Source organism: Somniosus microcephalus, chromosome 13, assembly GCF_052327205.1.
Source record: "Somniosus microcephalus isolate GS21.2 chromosome 13, FLI_Smic_1.0, whole genome shotgun sequence".
Taxonomy (NCBI): domain Eukaryota; kingdom Metazoa; phylum Chordata; class Chondrichthyes; order Squaliformes; family Somniosidae; genus Somniosus; species Somniosus microcephalus.
This window is the reverse complement of record NC_140999.1, coordinates 166,276,450-166,298,024: the sequence shown is the minus strand read 5'-3', so window position 1 is coordinate 166,298,024 and position 21,575 is coordinate 166,276,450. Positions and strand designations below refer to the sequence as shown.

At 50.6% G+C, this 21,575-nt stretch overlaps 1 protein-coding gene across 1 annotated transcript in view; it reads right to left on the bottom strand.

The window, feature by feature from the left end:
* LOC147108756 (DNA (cytosine-5)-methyltransferase 3A-like) overlaps positions 1-21,575 on the bottom strand; it is a 289,893-nt gene that overhangs the window by 99,134 nt on the left and 169,184 nt on the right. The window lies entirely within an intron of this gene.

Here is a 21,575-nt window from a genome sequence, read left to right as displayed (position 1 = left end):
CCGAGCTGTTGCCGTCCCATCAAAACAGCCGGACAAACCAGCGCTAATGTTAAAACATACGGAGATTTTGAGCTCCGTATCTGGCAACAAACCCTGCAGCTTCTAAACAGTCGGCCGTACCTTGCAAGCGTCTCTGTAGCTTAGCAACAGCTTCAGCGAGACCTTGCAGAGCCTGACTGCTGAAAAAAAAGCAACGAAAAGAAAAAAAACCTAACGAAACGGCTCCTGATTTTTGCCGGTGGCTCGAGCATTCCGAACAGTTAACCTCCGGATAAACCAAAGTTTCCTGTAATTTGACTATCCATTGAAGGTTAAAACTACCCATTGGTTTAACCATTCATTACATTTGGAAGGAGGGCTATCTGCAAAAACACACTGCTTTACAGCCACCAGGCTTTACTGAACAGGCTTAACAGCAACCAAATTAAATGATTGATATTCCGTAACAGCTGCGTGTCACTAAGATGAATAGGATGCAGAATTTCATGACTTGAAATTTATTGATATCACCAACACAGTGTGTGAACGGTAGCATAGTGGTTGTGTTACTGGACTAATAATCCAGAGGCCTGGACTAATGGTGAGACATGAGTTCAAATCCTACCATAGTAGCTTTGGATTAAATAAATCTGGAATAAAAAGCTAGTATCAGTAATGGTGACCATGAAATTTCTGGATTGTCTCTAATGTTTACTAATGTCCTTTAGGGAAGGGAATCTGGACTGTATGTGACTCCAGAACCACAGCAATGTGGTTGACTCTTAACTGCCCTCGGAAGTGGCCTGGCAAGGAAAAACAATAAGCATAAAACCGGATGGACCACCCAGCATCGACCTAGGCACCAGATTCATACATGGCAAAGGTACTCCCAGCCCAGTCAACCCCGCAAAGTCCTCCTCACTAACATCTACGGACTTGTGTCAAAACTGGGAGAGCTGTCCCAATGGCTAGTTAAGCAACAGATATAGGGCCCAATACAGTCACAGAACTACTCATAGAATCATACATTTGGGCCGACGTCACAGACTCCTCCATCAGCACTCAGCTCTGAACCTCATTACAGCCTTAGTCCAAACATGGACAAAAGAGCTGAATTCTAGGGGTGAGAGAGTGACATCAAGGTAGCGTGGCATCAAGGAGCCCTGGTAAAATTTAAGTCAATGGAAATCAGGAGAAAACTCTCCACTGGCTGGAGTCATACTAGCTCAAAGGAAGGTTATTGGAGCAATCATCTCAGCCCTAGGACATCGCAGCAGGAGTTCCTCAGGGCAGTGTCCTAGGCCCAACCATCTTCAGTTGTTTCATCAATGATCCTCCCTCCATCATAAGGTTAGAAGTGGGGATGTTCGCACAGTCTTCAGTTCCATTTGCAACTCCTCAGACAATGTAGCAGTCCGTGGCATGCAGCCAGACCTGGACAACATTCAGGCTTGGGCTGACAAGTGGCAAGTAACATAAGTGCCAGGCAATGATCATCTCCAACAAGCAAGAGTTGAACCACCTCCCCTTGACATTCAATGGCATTACCATCGCTGAATTCCCCACCATCAACATCCTGGGGTCACCATTGACCAGAAACCTAACTGGACCAGCCACATAAAATACTGTGGCTGCAAGAGCAGGTCAGAGGCTGGGTATTCTGTGGTGAGTGACTCACCTCCTGACTCCCCAAAGCCTTTCCACCATCTACAAGGCACAAGTAAGGAGTGTGATGGAATACTCTCCATTTGCCTGGATGAGTGCAGATCCAACAACACTCAAGAAGCTCGACACCATCCAGGACAAAGCAGCCCGCTTGATTGGCACCCCATCCACCACCTTAAAACATTTACTCCCTCCACCACCGGCGTACCGTGGCTGCAGTGTGTACCATCTACAAGTTGCACTGCAGCAACCCGCCAAGGCTTCTTCGGCAGCACCTCCCAAACCCGCGACCTCCACCACCTAGAAGGATAAGGGCAGCAGGTGCATGGGAACACCACCACCTCCAAGTTCCCCTCCAAGTCACACACCATCCTGACTTGGAAATATATTGGCCGTTCCTTCATTGGCGCTGGGTCAAAATCCTGGAACTCCCTCCCTAAAAGCACTGTGGGAGCACCTTAACCTCATGACCTGCAGCGGTTCAAGGCGGCGGCTCACCACCACCTTCTCAAGGGCAATTAGGGATTGGCAATAAATGCTGGCTTTGCCAGCGACACCCACATCCCACGAATGAATAAAAAAAACCACAACAATAGTGTAAATCAAGTGCGGTGTCAAAACTGGTTTATAAAGTGAAATAACAACAGAAAATGCTGGGAACACTCAGAAGGTCAGGCAGTATCACTTTCTGTTGTTATTTCAGATTTCCAGCATCCGCAGTATTTTGCTATTGTATTGGTTTATAAAGTGCTTATTCTGACCTCCAGCCAGGCAGGAGGCAGTCCACGTAAACGCGATTTTGCCTCGCTGGAACCAGAACTATAACTACTGGTCTTAGGCCTAGAAATTCAGTATAGCCACGTTTGGGGCGCTACAGCATGGCGTTCGCTAACTTTTGCGCCCGGCGCAACTTAGCGCCACCTTCGCTGATATTCAGTTGCATCGCCCCAAGAGGTTGCTGCTGCGCTAAAGCAGGCGATGCACGACTATCATTAGGCGCTAAGCCGGCGATCCGGGGCGCAAACACCGAAGGCGGGTGCAGCGCAGGTGCGGCGAGTTGCTCATTGAGGGCAGACAGTCAGGCGCCGGTCAGCACTTAAAAGGGGAAGGTGGAATTGTTTGGCTGCCACGCCCTGCACACTGCAGCCCTAAGGCAAGGCCTGAACACTGCTTCTGGAACTGCTCCACGCCCAGGAGAATGGAGAAGGCCAGGGAGAGAGGGCAGCGCTTCGGCGAGGGTGACCTGAGGCTGCTGGTTGGCGCAGTAGACCGCAGGCGCCATATCCTCTTCCTTGAGGGTGGCAGGAGGCCGCTGCCCGCCGAATATCGGAAAGCATGGAGGGAGGTGCAAACAGGGTCACGTCCAACAGCATGGTTGGCAAGACACCAACCCAATGCCGGAAAAAATTCAACGACCTCACTCGGGTTGTCAGGGTGAGTACCCTTTCCAGTATCCTCCTCATCCCTGCATGTGCACCTCACTTTATGGCCAAAGGGGCCTGAAAGCCCTAATGGCCAGCCCTCATCCAGCAGCTATGGGACTGTCATGAAAAGCACTTGCACATTCAGGACTTTAGACATTGTCAGGGCTATTCGACCATGGGAGGCAGTGCAGGCGAGATCAGGGCTTGACACTGTCAGGGCGATTCAACCATGGGAGGCAGTGCGGGCAAGATCAGGGCTTCGCACTGTACTTAGAGGCCGTCCTTTCTCTTGCAGGGCAAGCTGGCGCATAACAGAAGACAGCAGCGACAGACCGGGGGAGGCCGTCCTGACCTGAAACAGCTGAGCGACCTCGAGCAGCGAGTGGAGCGGATCATGGCAGGCCGGCTGAGTGGCCCCGTCGCCACTGGAGATGCTGATCCTGTTCTGGGCACCAATGGTAAGGTCACCTTTTTGACCTCTCTCTTTCCACTTGCGCCTCACACCAGCATCCTTTGCCGCTATCGAACCAATGCAGTGCACAGCAGCACTCATGCCTCCCTTGCTGCCGTCCTGTCCTCACTCTAAAGCAACTCTTGTGCCTCCCTGCTTTCAGATGGTGACTCGCCAGGTGAGGAGGCGGCCCCTCAAGCTGGCACTGTGTCCGAGTCAGACATAGAGGAGGAGGAAGAGGAAGCCGGCCCATCAGGGACACCCTCAGCCGAGGCAGCCCATGATGGTGGCACATCTTCCCTGGAGGGGAGCAGGGGGGAAGGGTCGGAGGAGAGTGAAGCTCCAGGGACCAGCAGGCTGCAGAAACGCGGGAGGGGTGGGGAAGCTCGGCGGCCTTCTCCCCGGAGGGTGAGTGCGGCCTCCAGTCCTGCTACGGTGAGCACAGAGGAGGTGCGGCTCCTAGCGGAAATGGGTGCCCAGGCTGAGCGCAGGCACACTGAGCTCATGGCTGCAGTGGCAAGGATGCCTGACTCCATAGAGTCACTGGCAAGGAGTGTGCAGGACTTCGCGGCAGCACAGGCTAGGAGTCAGCAGGACTTCGCTGCATCACAGGCGGCGTCTAGCCAAGTGCTCAGTCGTGCCGTGCATTCACTGGCTGGTGTCATGCAGACACAGACCAGGGCCACACGGGTACTAACTGCTGCCACCCTCGCTGGATCGGCCAGGCATCACCGGGGCACTCGCCGCGCCGCAGCAGCCCAGCACTCTGCTTCAGCAGATTGCTGCGCATGCTGCAGTGCTGGCCCGTGCGAGTGCCAAGGTACCAGCCGACCAGGGAGTGCCTGTGATCTGTCAGGTTGGCAGCATTCCTGCAGCCAACACTGTCACTCCTCCATTGCAGCTGCCACCAGCCGTTGGACAGACTGATGCTGCCCAAGCAGAGTTACAGCAGTCAGCAGCCGGCCCCTCCAGGCCCAGAGCTGGTCCAGGCCGACCCCCAGGGGCATCTGCCGTCTCACCATCTGACCCTCAGCAGCCTTCCCCCAGCCTTGCTGCAGCCACTGGGGTCCCGTTGAGGAGGAGCTGCAGGGCGGGTGGGGGCCAGTCACGGAAGCGAGATGGATCACCCTCGCAGGGGAAAAAGTAGAAGGTGTGGCCAAATGTTTTGTTTTATTTATAAAGGCCGAGACTGCTGTATTTGTTTTAGATATAAAGGTCCAGACTGGTATATTTGTTTTATATTTAAAGGCTGAGACTGGTATATCTTTTTTATTTATAAAGGCTGAGACTGGTGTATTTCTTTTATATATAAAGGTCGAGACTGGTGTATTTGTGTTTTTGGGGGGGGGGGGGGTTTCTCTCCATTAGTTTGTCATGTGGGAAGGGCACAGAGGTATCACAGTAAAAAAAATTCTTAAATCGCACTGTCCATGTTTTCTTTTGGAAGTCCTGGTTGCCCTGCTCGGCTGAGGGCTTGTGGAGCGGCTACATTCATCTGCCATTGGCACAAGCCATTCCCTGAGAGGGGGCCTAGAACCGAGTTGCAATAAGCCGCCGACGGGCGACCCTTGCACTTTCTGCCTCCCTCCCGTGCTGGTCCTCCTCCTCCTCCTCCTCTGGTGGTCCTCCAATGTCTGCTGGCAGTGGCTGAGTCCTGCGAATAGCCAGGTTGTGCAGCATGCAGCACACGACAATGAAATGGGAGACTCGCTCAGGCGAGTACTGTAGGGCTCCTCCGGAACGATCCAGACAGCGGAACCGTTGCTTCAGCACGCCGATTGTTTGCTCAATGATGTTCCTGGTTGCTTGATGGCTGTCATTGTATCGCTCTTCAGCAGGGGTGCTGGGCGCACGGAGCGGGGTCAGCAGCCAGGTGCACAAAGGATAGCCTTTGTCCCCAAGAAGCCATCCTCGTGGGTGAGGCTGGGCCTCGAACATGTCTGCCACAGAAGTCTGGCGCAGGATGAAGGCATCGTGGCTGCTGCCTGGAAAGCGGGCATTGACAGCTAGGATGAGCTGCCTGTGGTCACACACCAACTGCGCGTTGAGCGAATGGTAGACCTTCCGGTTGCGGTAATCCTCAGCATTCTCTAGAGGTGCCCGCAAAGCCACATGCATGCAGTCAATGGCGCCCTGCACCATGGGGAAGCCCGCTAATACTGCAAAGCCCATTGCACGCTCTTGTTGCTTGTCCACGGTCATGGGGAAGGAGATGAACTGACGTCTCCTTCTGAAAAGGGCATTGGTCACCTGGTGGATGCAGCAATGTACCGCGAACTGGGAGATGTTAGAAGTGTCCCCAGTAGCGGATTGGAAGGAGCCGGTGGCATAGAAGTTGAGAACCACCGTCACCTTCACTGCCACTGACAGAGACGTCCTGCTCCTCAGCTGTGGCTGCAGATCTCCGCGAAGCAGGTGGCAGATCTCAGTGACCACCGCCCTTCTGAATCGCAGCCTCCGAACACACTGCTCCTCAGACATGAGAACTGCTGGCGGTATACCCTGGGTGGGTAAGGCCTCCTTTGCCGACGCCTGTTGGCCCTTCTCCGTCTGGCCATGACTGGCACTCTCACACGGCGTCTCTGAGCCCGTTGAATGCAATGGAGAAGCCCAACGTTTCCACCCATTGCAGCCCCCATTATATGTTTCCAATCAATGCTATGACACTGAAGTTAAAGACAAGTGCAAAGCTCTGGCCTGAAGCCACAAGTACCTGTGCGACTGTTGAGCCAAACCAGAAAGCTCTCTACCTTTGTCTCTCTCCAAATATCCGTCTCTCAGAAAGAAGGAGTGGAGCAAAATGGCTGCCATTTATACTGCAGGAGGAGTCCCCTTTAATTAGCGCCCCCCGCGCTACGCAGCGACTGGGAACCGTTCCCCTCTACCAGTCGCGGGGGGCGCCAGGCGCACAATAGGCCGGCGCCACTGAATTTCCGGTTGGGGGCGCACAAAGGGCGCTGCACCATGAAATGACGTCAGGATCTGCGCGCGCAGCTGAGCGCGCGCAAAGGTTTTGCGCCACCGCTAGATCTTAACTGAATTTCACGAGAGGCGCAGATCGCGCCGCGCCCGGGCGCTAGTCGCTTAGCGCCCCACTTCTCCTCCTCCTAAGGCGCTAGCGGCTGGCACAAACAACTGAATTTCTAGGCCTTAGACTATTATCTGCAGCGTGAATGTACCCTAAAAAAGCAGCTGACTGAGTCAAGCCACAATTAAAACTGAACAAGTGGATGTCATACTATCTCGCTTCACAGCTAATACAAGATTTTCTGCTTTGACAATTTCCTAGTGTGGGATCTGTTGTGCTGCAGCTTCCTCATTATTTTTCACTGGAGAAGATATTAGCTGACAGCTCAGATCTGGCAGCTAGGAAAATGACTGGTACAGCAGATGAGCTACACTAGTATACTTAGAAATAGATTGTAGAAAAACACACCTAATAGGAAGTGGTATGGGGGAAAAATTGGGTTGGCTTGTGCCTCTCGTTAGTGCCCCCGAGGGCCGCAAATCCCCTAGCGCCCGGGCCGCTAACGCCTCCCGCAAAATTCATATTCTCATAAATCCATAAGGAAAAACACCTATTTATTTAATATACAGTTGTTCCGTACTTCTACATCCATGTTCACAATTATTTATGGTCATCAAATAAATGCAGTGTAGATCTGGGATAATTCAGGTTTAAATTTTATGCACTGGAAACAAGACTGAATCTTTTGAAAAAGGACAAATAAATGATCTCACATCTATACCAAGACAGGAGTTTGGCCACTGAACCAATGGAATTTTAATTGAAATTTTTTTTTTTTTTCCTTGTGAAATTGATCAATTGGAGGGCAGACCTGTACCTGCCGAAAACATTGGCCCTGAAATTGCGGTCGATGGTGTAGCTAAAGAGTACGCTGCTGACCTCCAAACAAAATATGCACTTACCTCGTGCGAAGTCCCAAGTGAAAACTTGCTTTGAAACGCTGTGGAGTTGTGCGCAGCCTAGAGTCCCACGGATCCCAGGGGAGCACCGTTGTGCGTAGGCGTACCTGGGATCACGTGGGGCGGTGCCCCTTTCACTAGCCAATCAGGAAACAAAGCCCCGTGTATTACAACTTGTAAATTAAACGGTGTGATACGAGTTATATTTATTTGATAAGTACAGTACAGTAGTACTTGGCTTTAAAAAGTACAGGGAATACTTTAGAGTAAGTACAGTTACTTACTGGAAGACTCGAAGATTTTTTAAAAAGAGTAAAACAATCTCATCTCTCAAACCGAGCCTTTACAGCTGCCTGGTAAGATCTTTAAATGTTCCTTTTTAATTATTATACAATTCTCTCATCCCTCCTCCCTTACGTGTACAAACAGGCCTGTTGCACCAGCCGTAAAATTTTCCAGCGTAATTAATGCACAGTAGGTGGGCAATTTGCCCAACTTTTCAATTTCAGTGGGGACTTGAAAGTCACAACAGATCATGTGTCTATTCGGAACTTGATAGTTCACAAGTCTGGGAACTCCCGAACTTGCGGTCAATTTCAAAGGCAGTATGACGCTGTACTCAGAGTATGCCGTCATACATCCATTTCAGTGCACATCATATTAACGTGACAACTGTGACCAAACCACAGATACAACACACTTAAATATAGATAATGGCTCACTAATGGTATACAACGCACTCTATATGAAGGCTGTATTTATGTGCACATTTGCACTTTTGTGCATCACGATGTTCCTGCAATTATGGAGGTGAACTTAGCCCCATATCACTTAGTATAAAACTTTCATTTTCTCCTAGAAATTATTCTGTTGACTTTCCACACACCAATACTAGTCCACAAAAGCACACGATTAAACTTGGTTATATTCTGGTGGAAAAGCTGCAAATCAAATCGAGTTTTGAGGCATTAGTAAGATGGAAACCAGGCTCATAAAGCCACAAGAATTCTCAAGAAAAATTTGCCTCACTGATTACTCCATTACTGCATCCCAAGGCTGAAGTATAAGGGTTTCTTCCATCTTTAAACCTCTTAACTATTGTCATAAAAGCCTTTAATCATTTGATGCACTATATAAAAATAAGAAATTCTGGTTTAGAATCATTATGCTAGATCCAACGAGAAACCTACTGGAAGCTTCTTGAGCATGAAAGAGGTAAATATGTTTCAACAACACAGTCCAATAGTTCATACGGCTCTAAAGGTGACCAACAGCATTGCGGGCCAACAGAGAAGAGCTCTTCAAACAAGAAAGGGAGTATTCAACTACAGATTACATTGCGTAGGAGAACTCAGTGTGGTACCACTCCGACAACAGTGTATATGGTAAGTCCAAGCAAAGGGGGCGGTGGGAGGGGCAAAGGATTTCCTATCCACAGATGAAAAGTACAGAAAGAGATTAAGTGAGAATGAGGTTGAAAACCTTTCAGATGGTGCTTTGATCAGGAAATATTATTGAGGACAGCATTTATTGAAATTGTAATATATCCAGATCCATGTTTACTAATCTGCATTGCTTTCAAAGTAAGCCCCCCACCCCATCAAATAGAAGTTTGTGTTCGATGGATCATGTCAATGAGTAATTCACAGATGCGTCTGTATTACTAGAATGTCAAAATAATCCCTAGGTCTATTAAGTACTTCAAGCTCTTCAACATTTATGCTGACTTAATGGTTGGATAGCGTTCCTCCAGGATATACAACTGAAAGAGCCAGAATAAAGAACTCGGCAGTGTAGTGGTAGGAGAGTACATCCAGTAACGCAAACAGTATACAGGAAACTCTTTGGTATCCGGCACCGACGGGACCGGCGTGTTGCCGGTTGATCAAAAATTCCGGATAACGGCGTTATCTACCCAGGCTATTTTTAACAAAGAAAAATAAAAAAATCAAGAAATGTGCAGTATACAGTAATTGGGTACTCACCTACAGAATGTTGTGTTAAATGGATGGTGGAAGATGCTCGATTAAGTACAGTACTGCCAGTTGAGGGTAATGCAATGCAATGACTACCAGCAGCGTGGGAGACACAGTATCCCTGTAAAATGGTGGATCAGAAGATACTACCGGCAGCGCGGGAGAGTCAGACTCCTGTTACAGGGGTATTGAGGTGTTCGGACTTCCGACAGCGCCAAGAAGCTGAGTAGTGGCAGTTTGGAGAACTACCCCCACTGACTAACTCGGCCACCGCGGGAGACTCGGACTCGGCAACATTGCCGGTTATTGAGGTGTTGTTTTCAGAGTGAGAATTTTGCCGGTTAATAGAGAATTCCGGATATTTAGGTGCTGCTTAAACGAGAGTTTCCTGTACACTGTCACAAGAAGCTTCCATTCAGCTTGGAAATTAACAGTGCAGCTCTTAAAAAGTGAAGAATGGCTGAAGATTGCAGTATCAGATTGGCTGAGCAGCTTCAGTAATTCATAGACAATGTTTCAGCACTCTTAAAGGCTCAGAAGCTCCCCACTTTCACCAATCTCAGCTGATCCTGGTAAAAAGTACACATTAAGAAACTGGTTCTAAGTTATCCTGATGCATTGTTAGTGTAAATTCTGCAAATTTGCCACTCCAATGCCATTGGCTCTCATCCAAATAAATGTTAATGAGCTCTATGAGGTCACGGCTCGGAGGAAGGCCCAAAAGCGATCGAGAAATTGGACACGTCAACTTTGGGATGGAAAACTGTTGGAAATGGCTTCTGTTCTGGTTTTTAGGCCAAAACATTGAGTTGTTCTGATCTTTTGCCCCAGAAATGCTGAAACCAACAAGGAATTTTGGGGTCCCTATCTGGATGCATATTGGCAGCCTCCAAATGTGAATCGTTTGGGTCTGCAAAAGCTATTTAATATGGATGCCCCAGCATTCCTACCTGCTTTCTACCTTTTACTCCTGGCCACTGCTCAAGTATTTGGATGGATTTTACACCTGGTTCCCTCTTTGCATTAATCAGGAAAAAACTTCAAAAAGGCGATAATTAAAAAAAAAATGATTCTGAGAGAAGATCAAGCACTGGACACTGTGCGATCCAGACCGCTGCCATTGTCTACTGTTACTAAGAACCTACTCCAGTACTTAAGCAAAAAGAACAGTTCCAAAGTGTATTAAGGGGGAAAAATTGGGTTGCGCCCCCATTGGGGTGCTAACTTCGCCGGGGCGCTACTTTTAGCACCCAGAAAAAACTAGCACCCCCTCCGCGCCCAGAATTCACTGGTAGCGCCCCAAGAGGGAGGCGGAACGCTACTGGATGCGCTCCCCCTCCCTCTTGGGGCGCTACCAGGGAATATCGCGGCGCTATGTGTACAGCAGGCCTTCCCCCCCTTATTAAAGGGGAGGAGCTTGCACAGCGCGATCCGGGGCCCAGCTGGGCCACCAGGGATCGGGGTGACAGCAAAAGAGCCCGGCACTGAAGAGGAGTGCCGGGCTGACGGAGCGTGGCCAGCACCCCACGGGCGCTGCACAGGAGGCCGAGGACGGCTGAGGGGGCAGGTGCTGGCAGGCGGCCAGCAACAAAAATGACCATCCGGCACCTCCCCTTTAATTTGCACTGCCCCGGCCGCACGTACGCCCCCGACCCTGTTGGACATAGCGTCCGGCGGTAAGTCAGGGGGCACTACGGAAGTTCGCAGCCGGGGTGCTGCGCATGGCAATGACGTCATCGCCGGAGGCGCAGCGCCGCGGGGCGCTACCAGTTACTGTCGCCGTTAACCTCCCGCTGAATTTTGCAGGAGGCGTTAGCGGCACTGCGCCCGGGCACCAATTGCTTTGTGCCCTGGAAGGTGAAAAGCAACCAAATTTTGCCCACTAAGGCTTTCTTATATAAAATGGAGACCTGGTGAAAAATGGAACTTGAACTTATTATTGCACTGATCTTTGTCAATTCACGCTTATGATGAACACTGTAGCCAGTTCATCTGGAACTGAACTAATGTATTTTCTTTTACAAAATCCTTTGTGCGACATTGGGTGTTATCCCCTTACATGCTATTTCTAACAATACAGAATACGCATTAAAAAAATTCAATACAGGCAAAAGTCAATTTTTCCCACAGTGTTATACAAGTGTAAGAGGTGCCATCCTTTGATGCAAAAATTAAATCCCATCTGCCTTTTCCATTTGTTAAGGTAGATTTAATACTACTACAGGTAGACTACCCTTTATCCGGACTTCCGAAAACCGAAACCCTCTAAAAACCGAAGGTTTTTTCGTTCAGCGTAAGTCGTGCGTACGAACGAAAATTTTTTAGAGGGTTCCGGTTTCGGAAGTTCGGATAAAGGGTAAGTCGTGCGCACGACCCCCCGCCGACCCCCCCCCGCGGACCCCGCCGGCCCAGACAACCGCCGACCCCGCCAGCCCCGACAACCGCCGACCCCCCCGCGGACCCCACCGGCCCCGACAACCGCCGACCCCGCCAGCCCCGACAACCGCCGACCCCCCCGCGGACCCCGCCGGCCCCGACAACCGCCGACCCCGCCAACCGCCGACCCCCCCGCGGACCCCGCCGGCCCCGACAACCGCCGACCCCCCCGCGGACCCCGCCGGCCCCGACAACCGCCGATCCCCCCCGCGGACCCCGCTGGCCCCGACAACCGCCGACCCCGCCAGCCCCGACAACCGCCGACCCCCCCGCGGACCCCGCCGGCCCCGACTGACTTACGCTGAGCGTCAGCGTAAGTCGTGCGCACGACCCCCCGCCGACCCCCCCCCCCGCGGACCCCCGCCAACCCCCCCGCAGACCCCTGCCGACCCACCTTCCGAAATCCGAAATTCTCCTTTATCCGAAACTCGGCTGGTCCCGAGGTTTTCGGATAAAGGATAGTCTACCTGTATTATATGAATTGAGCTCTGCTGTCATGGCCAACATTCCCCCCTCAGCCAATACTACCTAAAAGCAGACTGACTGGTGCGCGGGGGTTAAAATAGCCTCGTACTGTATATTTTAAGACGAATGATAAATAAGGATTCATTGTGGTGAAGCCTCTGTTGTACTGAATCTGACAGTAACTTGGCCTTACTATGCAATTGAAGACTTCATTTACCAATTAAAGTCATAAGAGTTAAAGCAAGGATACCAATCTCTTTTGTCTACAGATTAAATTACTGACAATATTAATAAGCACCTTACATTAATGATTACCTTTACCAGTGTTAATTAAGCTTCTCCTCACCATCATACTCAGTAACCTATCTAAACCACTTTTCCAATAGATGGCAGGAGACTTTTTTTTCTAAAGGTTTTTTTTGGGGGCTTGGATTATATATTTATAAACTGCTTGAATTTTGCTGTTGTGGTTTTTTACTTCACGCAACTTCACACGATAACTACATAAGAAATAGGAGCAGGAGTAGACCATATGTCCCCTCAAGCCTGCTCCACCATTTAATAAGATCATGGCTGAACTTCTACATCAACTCCACTTTCCCGCCCTATCCCCATATTCCTTGATTCCCTTAGTGCTCAAGAATCTATCAATCTCAGTCTTGAATATACTCAATGACTGAGCATCCACAGCTCTCTGGGATAGAGAATTGCAAAGATTCACAACCCTCCGAGTTAAGAAATGTCTCCTCATCTCAGTCCTAAACCTTAGTCGTTAAATTCAGCAGGACCGGAGGGAAACCCGTTCTTCTGGGCCTGGCCACAAAACTGCCCCCTCCCCCCCTCCCTGTTAATATCGGGGCCATAGCCTCCCTTATTCTCTCTTTGACACCTCCATAGCTCTGTTAATCTTTCTGTGATTCTTCCATAGCCTCTTTTATTTCCTCTATGATATTTCTATAGCCTGTTATTCACTGTGACACTCCCATAGCCTCCCTTATTCTCTGTGATACTCTCTCAGCCTGTTATACACTTCCATAGCCAATGCTAGTCCCTTTGTGGCAATCCCATAGCCTGTTATACCCTCTAGAATACTTCCATAGCCTCTTTTATTAATTCTAGGATACTTCTATAGCCTCTGTTATTCCCTCCGTCACACTCCCATAGCCGGTTATTCTTTGTGATATTTCTATTGCCTGCTATTCCCGCTGTGATACTTCTATAGGCTGTTATTCCTTCTACGATACTCCTGTAGCCTCTGTTATTCCCTCCGTGAAAATTAAACAAAAAAAACTCAGTTGTGTTAGATTTAAATTGGTTGATGAGGATATGCCCTGTCCATCAGTTGTCATTCATGGTTCACTGGCCCCTCTACATGGAAAGTAGCAATAGACTTTTGGAAAACACAACAAACTTTAGGCTTAAAAAAAAATTAATCTAAACAAATTCTTTTTTTACATTTTACTTTTTTGAGAAGTGTATTATAATTTCTCTTTATCTTGTGAGGGTAGACAGTAGTATTTTTCTAATCCTTGCTATCAAAATATATTACAAATCATTCTTAGGCAATCATATTGCAGCCTTACATCGAGACAGCCTCTTATCAAACAATGAAGGCTGCATTCTAAAAAAACTGATCACTCAGCTCTGCTCTCACACAGTTCTTGCATTACAAATTGAACTGGCATTCTAATCCAAGCAGCATTCAGTATTTTAAACTCTGGATCACAATAGTGCTCTGAAACTGTAGAAAGAGGCCATGATTTAGAATACATACATAAGCAGCAGTCTGTAGTGAGATAAGAGTGAACTCGCACACAAAGCCTTCTGTATAAAGAGCGCCTCGGCTGTCACTTCAGAGACATTTTCATGCAACACTGCTTGAGACACCATTCTGATCCATCACAAAATGACAGCGCTCAGCATAAAGAGAGAAAAAAGGCAGCCTTTACCCTGTAGGCCTGATTTTGGATTTAAATTTGAATTTTTTTTTTTCAGTGCAGTATATGAAATTCACACCAAAGACAATTCACAGATCACCCATTATGAGATAATAAAATTCAGTAGCCAACTGAAATACACTGGGAGGTATAGGTTTTAAATCCCAATTGGAGTGTGATTTCTGTCATCAGTCACAAATCTTTTGCTGCTCCATAAACAGATGGAATTTTCCAAAGTCAACTGAAGAAATTTCGGGATATATTCAGCTAGGAACGTTAATGTGCGCGTACCACATTCTTCTGAGCACTGTTGTTAGGCAGGCATTAAATCTACTTACAGGTATTTTAAATAGGTTAATGTCTGCCCAAAACTAGTGCACAGAAGAACACAGTATGAGTCTGCTAAACATTCGTGCCTGGATTTCAATCTTCAGAAAATCTACTAAGTCCAGTTCCTAGCCTCTGAAATGGAGTAAAGGCAACAGCCCCGATCGAGAAGTCAGCCATTAATGATGAATTTGAAATAAAAGTATTCAAGTGCAGCATGATGGCATAGCATGTTGGAGCACACAACATCAGTTCAAGGCACTCTGTAATGGGATTTCATTGCATTCCAAAGACTCCATGCTGCTGAGTTTATGATCTCGGTTGTGTCACTCTGGGAGATGCCAGGTGGCAGCAAAGTACTTCACCACAGAAGAGAAATATCAAGAGTAAACACAATCATTCTTGCGCATCTTCTAGTGGCTGGTTCAGAGCAGCAGCAGCACACGACTGGGAGAGGATCACCCACTCACCGTTTGCGATTGCCACAAACTCCGGAACAGAGACATGGGGCCTGAATGCAAGTTCCTTGTCTGGAGCAAACAGGGCAGTAGTGGCCCAAAACTGGCAGTGGTTCACTTAACGCCCCGTTTATGCTAGCTCCTTAGAAGGGTTCTTCTGATGGGCAGCCGGAGCACTGCCTGTTTATACTTTAATATACAAATCGGAGTCCTGTACATAGGACCCAATTGCAGTTTGGAGTGACAAATGGGTGGAGGGTACTCCGGGCAAGTTAATCCATTTGGTAATTTCAAAAAATGGCCCCAAATCTTTTTAGATTTCATTTTTGTAGGGCCAGGAATAGGAGTGCTCCTCCAGGCTCTACAAGAATACTATGGGCCGCAGCCGTGATCGTTCACAACCCCTGTTGGCTGGCTCGCCATCTTCACCAGCCAGATATCCTCCACTGGCTCACAGCGAGATGGTCATTCGGGGTGTGCAGCTCATTGGAGTCACGTCAAACAGGCCTAAGCCATTTCGATTCCGTTGGTCCAACAGGCGGTCAGCTGCTCAAAGGTCAAAAGCTATCCCATGGGCTCAAGCTTAGAAATTCAGTATCGCCACGTTTGGGGCGTTATAGTCGAGCGGGCGCTAAATTTAGCGCCTGGCGCCAATTATCGCCACCTTCAGCGAAATTGACCTGCTTCGCCCCAAGAGGTGCTTGGAGCGTTAAAGCAGGCGCTGCACGACTGTCCTAAGGCGCTAAGCCGGAGAAGCGAGGCGCTACCACCGAGGGCGGGCGCAGTGCAGGTGCGGCCAGTTAGCGATTGCAGGCAGACACGCTGGCGCCAGTCAGCTCTTAAAGGGGGAGGGTCGATTTGGACTGCAGCCACACCCTGCACATTGGAGCCCTGATTCTCGGCCTGGACAGAGCTGCTGCCACATTCTAACGCCTAGGACCATGGAGAGGACCAGGGAGCGAGCGCAGCGGTTCAGTGAGGGGGCCCTGAAGGTTCTGGCTGGCGCAGTGGAGCACAGGCGATCTATCCTGTTTCCGGACAGTGGCAGGAGGCCGCTGCCCAACGAATATCGAAAAGCTTGGAGGGAGGTGGCACACAGAGTGACCTCCAGCAGCATGGTACCTAGGACACCTGTGCAATGCAGGAAGAAGTTCAACGACCTCACTCGGGTTGTCAGGGTGAGTACCCTTTTCAGTATCCTCTTCATCCCTGCATGTGCACCTCACTTTATGGCCAAAGGGTCCTGAACGCCCCAATGCCCAGCCCTCATCCAACACCTATGGGCCTTTCATGAAACTCACATGCACATTCACCACGTTACACACTGTAAGGGCTATTCGACCATGGGAGGCAGTGCAGCCAAGATCAGGGCTTCACACTGCAAGGGCTATTCCACCATGGGAGGCAGTGCAGCCAAGATCAGGGCTTCACACTGTACTCGGAGCCCGTCCTCTCTCTTGCAGGGCAAGCTGGCCCACAATAGGAGGCAGCAGCAACGGACCGGGGGAGGCCGGCCTGACCTTAAAGACCTCAGCGATCTGGAGCAGCGAGTGGAGCGGATTATGGCAGGCCGGATGATTGGCCCCGTCGCCACTGGAGACGCCGACCCCGTTCTGGACAGCAATGGTAAGGTCATCACCTTTTTGACCTCTCTCCTTCCACTTGTGCCTCACACCAGCATCCTTTGCCACTATCGAACCAATACAGTGCATCGCAGCACTCATGCCTCCCTCGCTGCCGTCCTGTCCTCACGCTAAAGCAACTCTTGTACCTCCCTGCTTTCAGATGCTGATTCGCCAGGTGAGGAGGCGGGCCCTCAAGCTGCCACTGTGAGTGATTCTGAAGGCGAGGAGGAAGAGGAAGCCGGACCATCAGTGCCACCCTCAGCCGAGGCAGCCCATGCCCATAATGGGGACACATCTTCCCTGGAGGGGAGCAGGGGGGAAGGGTCTGAGGAGGGTGAAGCTCCGGGGCCCAGCAGGCTGCAGCAAAGCAAGAGGGTAGGGAAGCTTGGCAGCCTTCTCCCCGGAGGGAGAGTCTGGCCTCCAGTCCTGCTACAGTGAGCGCAGAAGAGGTGCGGCTCCTCGCTGAAATGGGCGCCCAAGCAGAGCAGAGGCACACTGAGCTCATGGCTGCAGTGGCAAGGATGCCTGACTCCATAGAGTCACTGGCAAGGAGTGTCCAGGACTTCGGGGCAGCACAGGCAAGGAGTCTGCAGGACTTCGGTGCAGCACTGGCAAGGAGTCTGCAGGAATTCGGTGCAGCACAGGCAGCTTCCACGCAAGTGCTTAGTGGTGCAATGCAGTCAGTGGCTGGTCTGGTGCAGACACAGGTTGAGGCCACACAAGCACTGACTGCTGCCACCCTTGCTGCATCGGGCACGAATCGCCAGGACCCTTGCTGCACCGCAGAAGGCCAGCAGTCTGTGCTTCAGCAGATTGCTCCGCATGCTGCAGTGCTGCCCCGTGGGAGTGCCAGTGTGTCGTCCGACCAGGGAGTACCTGTCCTCTGTCAGAATGGCAGCATTCCTGCTGCCAACACTGTCACTCCTCCACTGCAGCTGCCACCACCCGAAGGACAGACTGCTGCCGCCCATGCAGAGTTGGAGCAGTCAGCAGCCGGGCCCTCCAGGCCCAGAGCTGGTCCAGGCCGTACTTCAAGGGCATCTGCAGTCTCAGTTTCAGACACTCAGCAGCCTTCTCCCAGCCTTGCTGCAGCCACTGGGGTCCCATTGCGGAGGAGCTGCAGGGTGGGAAGGGGCCAATCTCGCAAGCGAAGCAGATCACCCTCGCAGGCCAAAAAGTAGGAGGTGTGGCAAAATGCTGTTAATTTTTTTAGTGAAGGCCGAGGATCATGGTTATTTTTGGTTAACTCTTTTGTTCATTGTCTCCAGGTTGTGAGAGACAGTTATGTGTCTGACTTTTTTTGGGGGGTTTCTCTGTATTTCTTTGTCATGCGGGAAGGGCACACAGTTTGTTAAATAAATAATTGTCTTTATTCAGATTGTGCATGTTTGCTCTTTGAACTATTTGTTGCCTTGACCGGATCAGGGTTTGCGGAACTGTTCCATTCATGTTCTTTCAATGACACAAGCCATTCCCTCAGAGGGGGCCTAGAACCAACTTGCAATAAGCCGCTGACGGACGGCCCTTGCACTTTGTGCCTCCCTCCCGTCTTGGTGCTCCTCCTCCTCCTCCTCTGGTGGTGCTCCAATGTCTGCTGGCAGTGGCTGAGTCCTGAGGGTAGCCAGGTTATGCAGCATGCAGCACACTACAACGAAATGGGAGACTCGCTCAGGCGAGTACTGAAGGGCTCCCCCAGAATAATGGTCCAGACAGCAGAACCGTTGCTTTAGCATGCCGATTGTGTGCTCAATGATGTTCCTGGTCGCTTGATGGCTGTCATTGTATCGTTCTTCAGCAGGGGTGCTGGGCGCACGGAGCGGGGTCATCAGCCAGGTGCACAAAGGATAGCCCTTGTCCCCGAGAAGCCAGCCTCCTGGGTGAGCCGGGGCTTCGAAAAGGTCTGCCACAGAAGTCTGGCGCAGGATGAAGGCGTCGTGGCTGCTGCCTGGAAAGCGGGCATTGACAGCTAGTATCAGCTGTCTGTGGTCACACACCAACTGCACGTTCAACGAATGGAACCCCTTCCGGTTGCGGTAATCCTCGGCATTCTCTTGAGGCGCCCGCAAAGCCACATGCGTGCAGTCAATGGTGCCCTGGACCATGGGGAAGCCGGCTATTCTTGCAAATCCCATTGCGCGCTCTTGCTGCTTGTCCAGGGTCATGGGGAAGGAAATGTACTGACGTCTCCTTTTGAAGAGGGCATTCGTGACTTGGCGGATGCAGCAATGCACCGCAAACTGGGAGACATTGGCAATGTCCCCAGTAGCGGATTGGAAGGAGCCGGTGGCATAGAAGTTGAGAGCCACTGTCACCTTCACTGCCACCGACAGAGACGTCCTGCTCCTCAGCTGAGGCTGCAGATCTGTCTGAAGCAGGTGGCAGAGCTCAGTGACCACCTCCCTGCTGAATCGAAGCCTCCGAATACACTGCTCCTCAGACATGTTGAGGTAGGAGAACTGCTGGCGGTATACCCTGGGAGGGTAAGGCCTCCTGTGCCGACACCTGTTGGCCCTCCTCCGTCTGGCCATGATTGGCACTCTCTCTCGGCGGCTCTGAGCCCTCTCAATGCAATGGAGAAACCCAACGTTTCCACCCACTGCAGCCCCCATAATATGTGGCCACTCAAGGCTATGGCACTGAAAAATCAATCCAACTGCAAAGTTCTGGGCTGAACCCAGAAGTACCTGTGCGAGCGCTGACTCAATGCAGAAAGCTCTCTCCCTTTGTCTCTCTGCAAATCTCTCTCTCTCTCACACAGGAGTGGTCCAAAATGGCTACCACTAAGAAGCCAGGAAGAGCCCCCTTTAAATAGCACCCCCCCCAACCCCACAGCGACTGGGAGCCGTTCCAGTCAACTAGTCGCTGGGAGCGCCAGGCGGAAAGGGGGGCGCCACTGAAGTTACGGTTCGGGGCGCACCAAGAGCGTTGCACCATGAAATGACGCAAGGATCTGCGCGCGCAGCTGAGCGGGCGTTGCAGTTTTGCGCCGCCGCTAAATGTCTGCTCAATTTCGCGAGAGGCGCAGGTCTCGCCGTGCCCGGGCACTAGCCGCTTCACACCCCACTTATCGCCCTCTTAAGGCGCTAACAGCTGGTGCTAACAACTGAATTTCTCCACCTTTAGATTTAATCATTTTATGCAGGGGATGGTGAACATATGAAACAGAGTGCTCATGGTGGCAGTGGAGGCACATAGTGTGTAAACACTTAAAAGGAGAAATGAGCAGTTATTTGAGGCAGAATTTTGTTTACCTGGGCGGGTCGGGACCCCGTTGTTGATTACATCCCGCTTCTAAAATTGACTTTGCGTTAATGAGGCCTATTAAGCCCACCCTGCACGTTACCCGGCCCAATTAAATGGTGCAGGTCTGATGATGTCATCGATGACTCGTTTTCAGCTGGGATATTTAAAGGAGCCACGGCCACATTGCATTTGAAGGTTCATCGAGGAGTGTGCAGGCAGCACGTTGCACAACTGGATTGCTGCAAACATTTCCAGAGATGACTGCAGAGACAGAGGGCTACACCCAGGTTCTCCGATGACTCCCTCCATATGCTTGTGAAGGGAGTCAGAGGACGCAGGGAGGCCCTCTTCCCTTATAGTGGGCAGAAGAGACCTTCCCAGGAGACCAAGAGAGTCTGGCTCCAAATAGCAGAGCAGGTAAACAGCAGAGATGTTGTGAGGAGGACCTGGGTTCAGTTCTGGAAATATTTCAATGATCTCATTAGATCAGGAAAAGTGAGTACAAAGCCACACTCAATTTCATCCAGCTGTGCCTCTCATCACATCCCCATCACTCTGCCTTCCCAACCCTGCTGTTGCACATCCTTACTCACACCAACATACCTTGCACATCCACCCATCCTTCTCTATCTACATACTCACATCCCTATCTGACTTGCCACCCCTCACACTCACCCTCATCCTAATTAAATCATATCAACTAACAACACACAAGGAGGCCACTTGGCTTTGTCACCCCACTCCACCATAGTCTCCCTCTAAAGATCTAACCCATCCATTCCTTACACGTATTCCATCACTCTCACTCAACCTTCTCTTCTTTCCCTCCTTGCATGAAAAGAGAGCCCACAATAAGAGGGAGAGAACCAGAGATGGAACGCCATCATTGGCATCCCTAACAACAGCAGAGGAGGCTGCCTTAGAGGTTTCGGGAGTAGCCGACCAGCTAGAGGTGGGAGACGGAGACATCTCAGCAACCTGGTGACGGAATTATATATCATACAGCTACATGGCATACATCAGTCACTCATATGGGAACTGATGTCAGCAGCCAATGAATGGTCATCATGTGCATAATGGTATCTGCACCAATTCTACATAAGACATATCTAACACATCTCTTTACTCTCCCACAGGTCCATCAAGAGCCCCCTTCACTGTCCAGGAGAAAGAGGAAGACGACTCCTCAGAGGAGCCTCCAGCCTCTGAGGGCGCACCATCACCAGACATAAGCGCACCCAGCACCAGCACAGATACGCACACCTTGGTGGGTCGCACACGAGCTAGAGTAGTGTTGCCACGCCACCTGGTGTCTCACAACTGACAAGTGAGCAAGAGCAGATGGTGGAGACAGGGACAGTAGTGGAGACTCCTCGCCACAGGGCGTAGAACATTCTCAGCTCTACTCAGCTGCATGCAGACGCTGAGCCTCGGGGGGTGGGGGTGGTGATCCAGAAAGAGGGCATTCCTGGAGGTGCAGGAGGCTTTCACAGGTTTTGCGAGTGCAATGTCTACAAATGTTGAGTGAGTGGAGGAGCCTATCTCCAACACGAGCACCACCGTGTCGCAGGCGATGGCGACCGTAGGCTCTTCCGTGGATAAGATGGCCACTGGCATGGAGCAGCTAATGCGCCACTCACAGGAGAAAATGATCTCTATGGA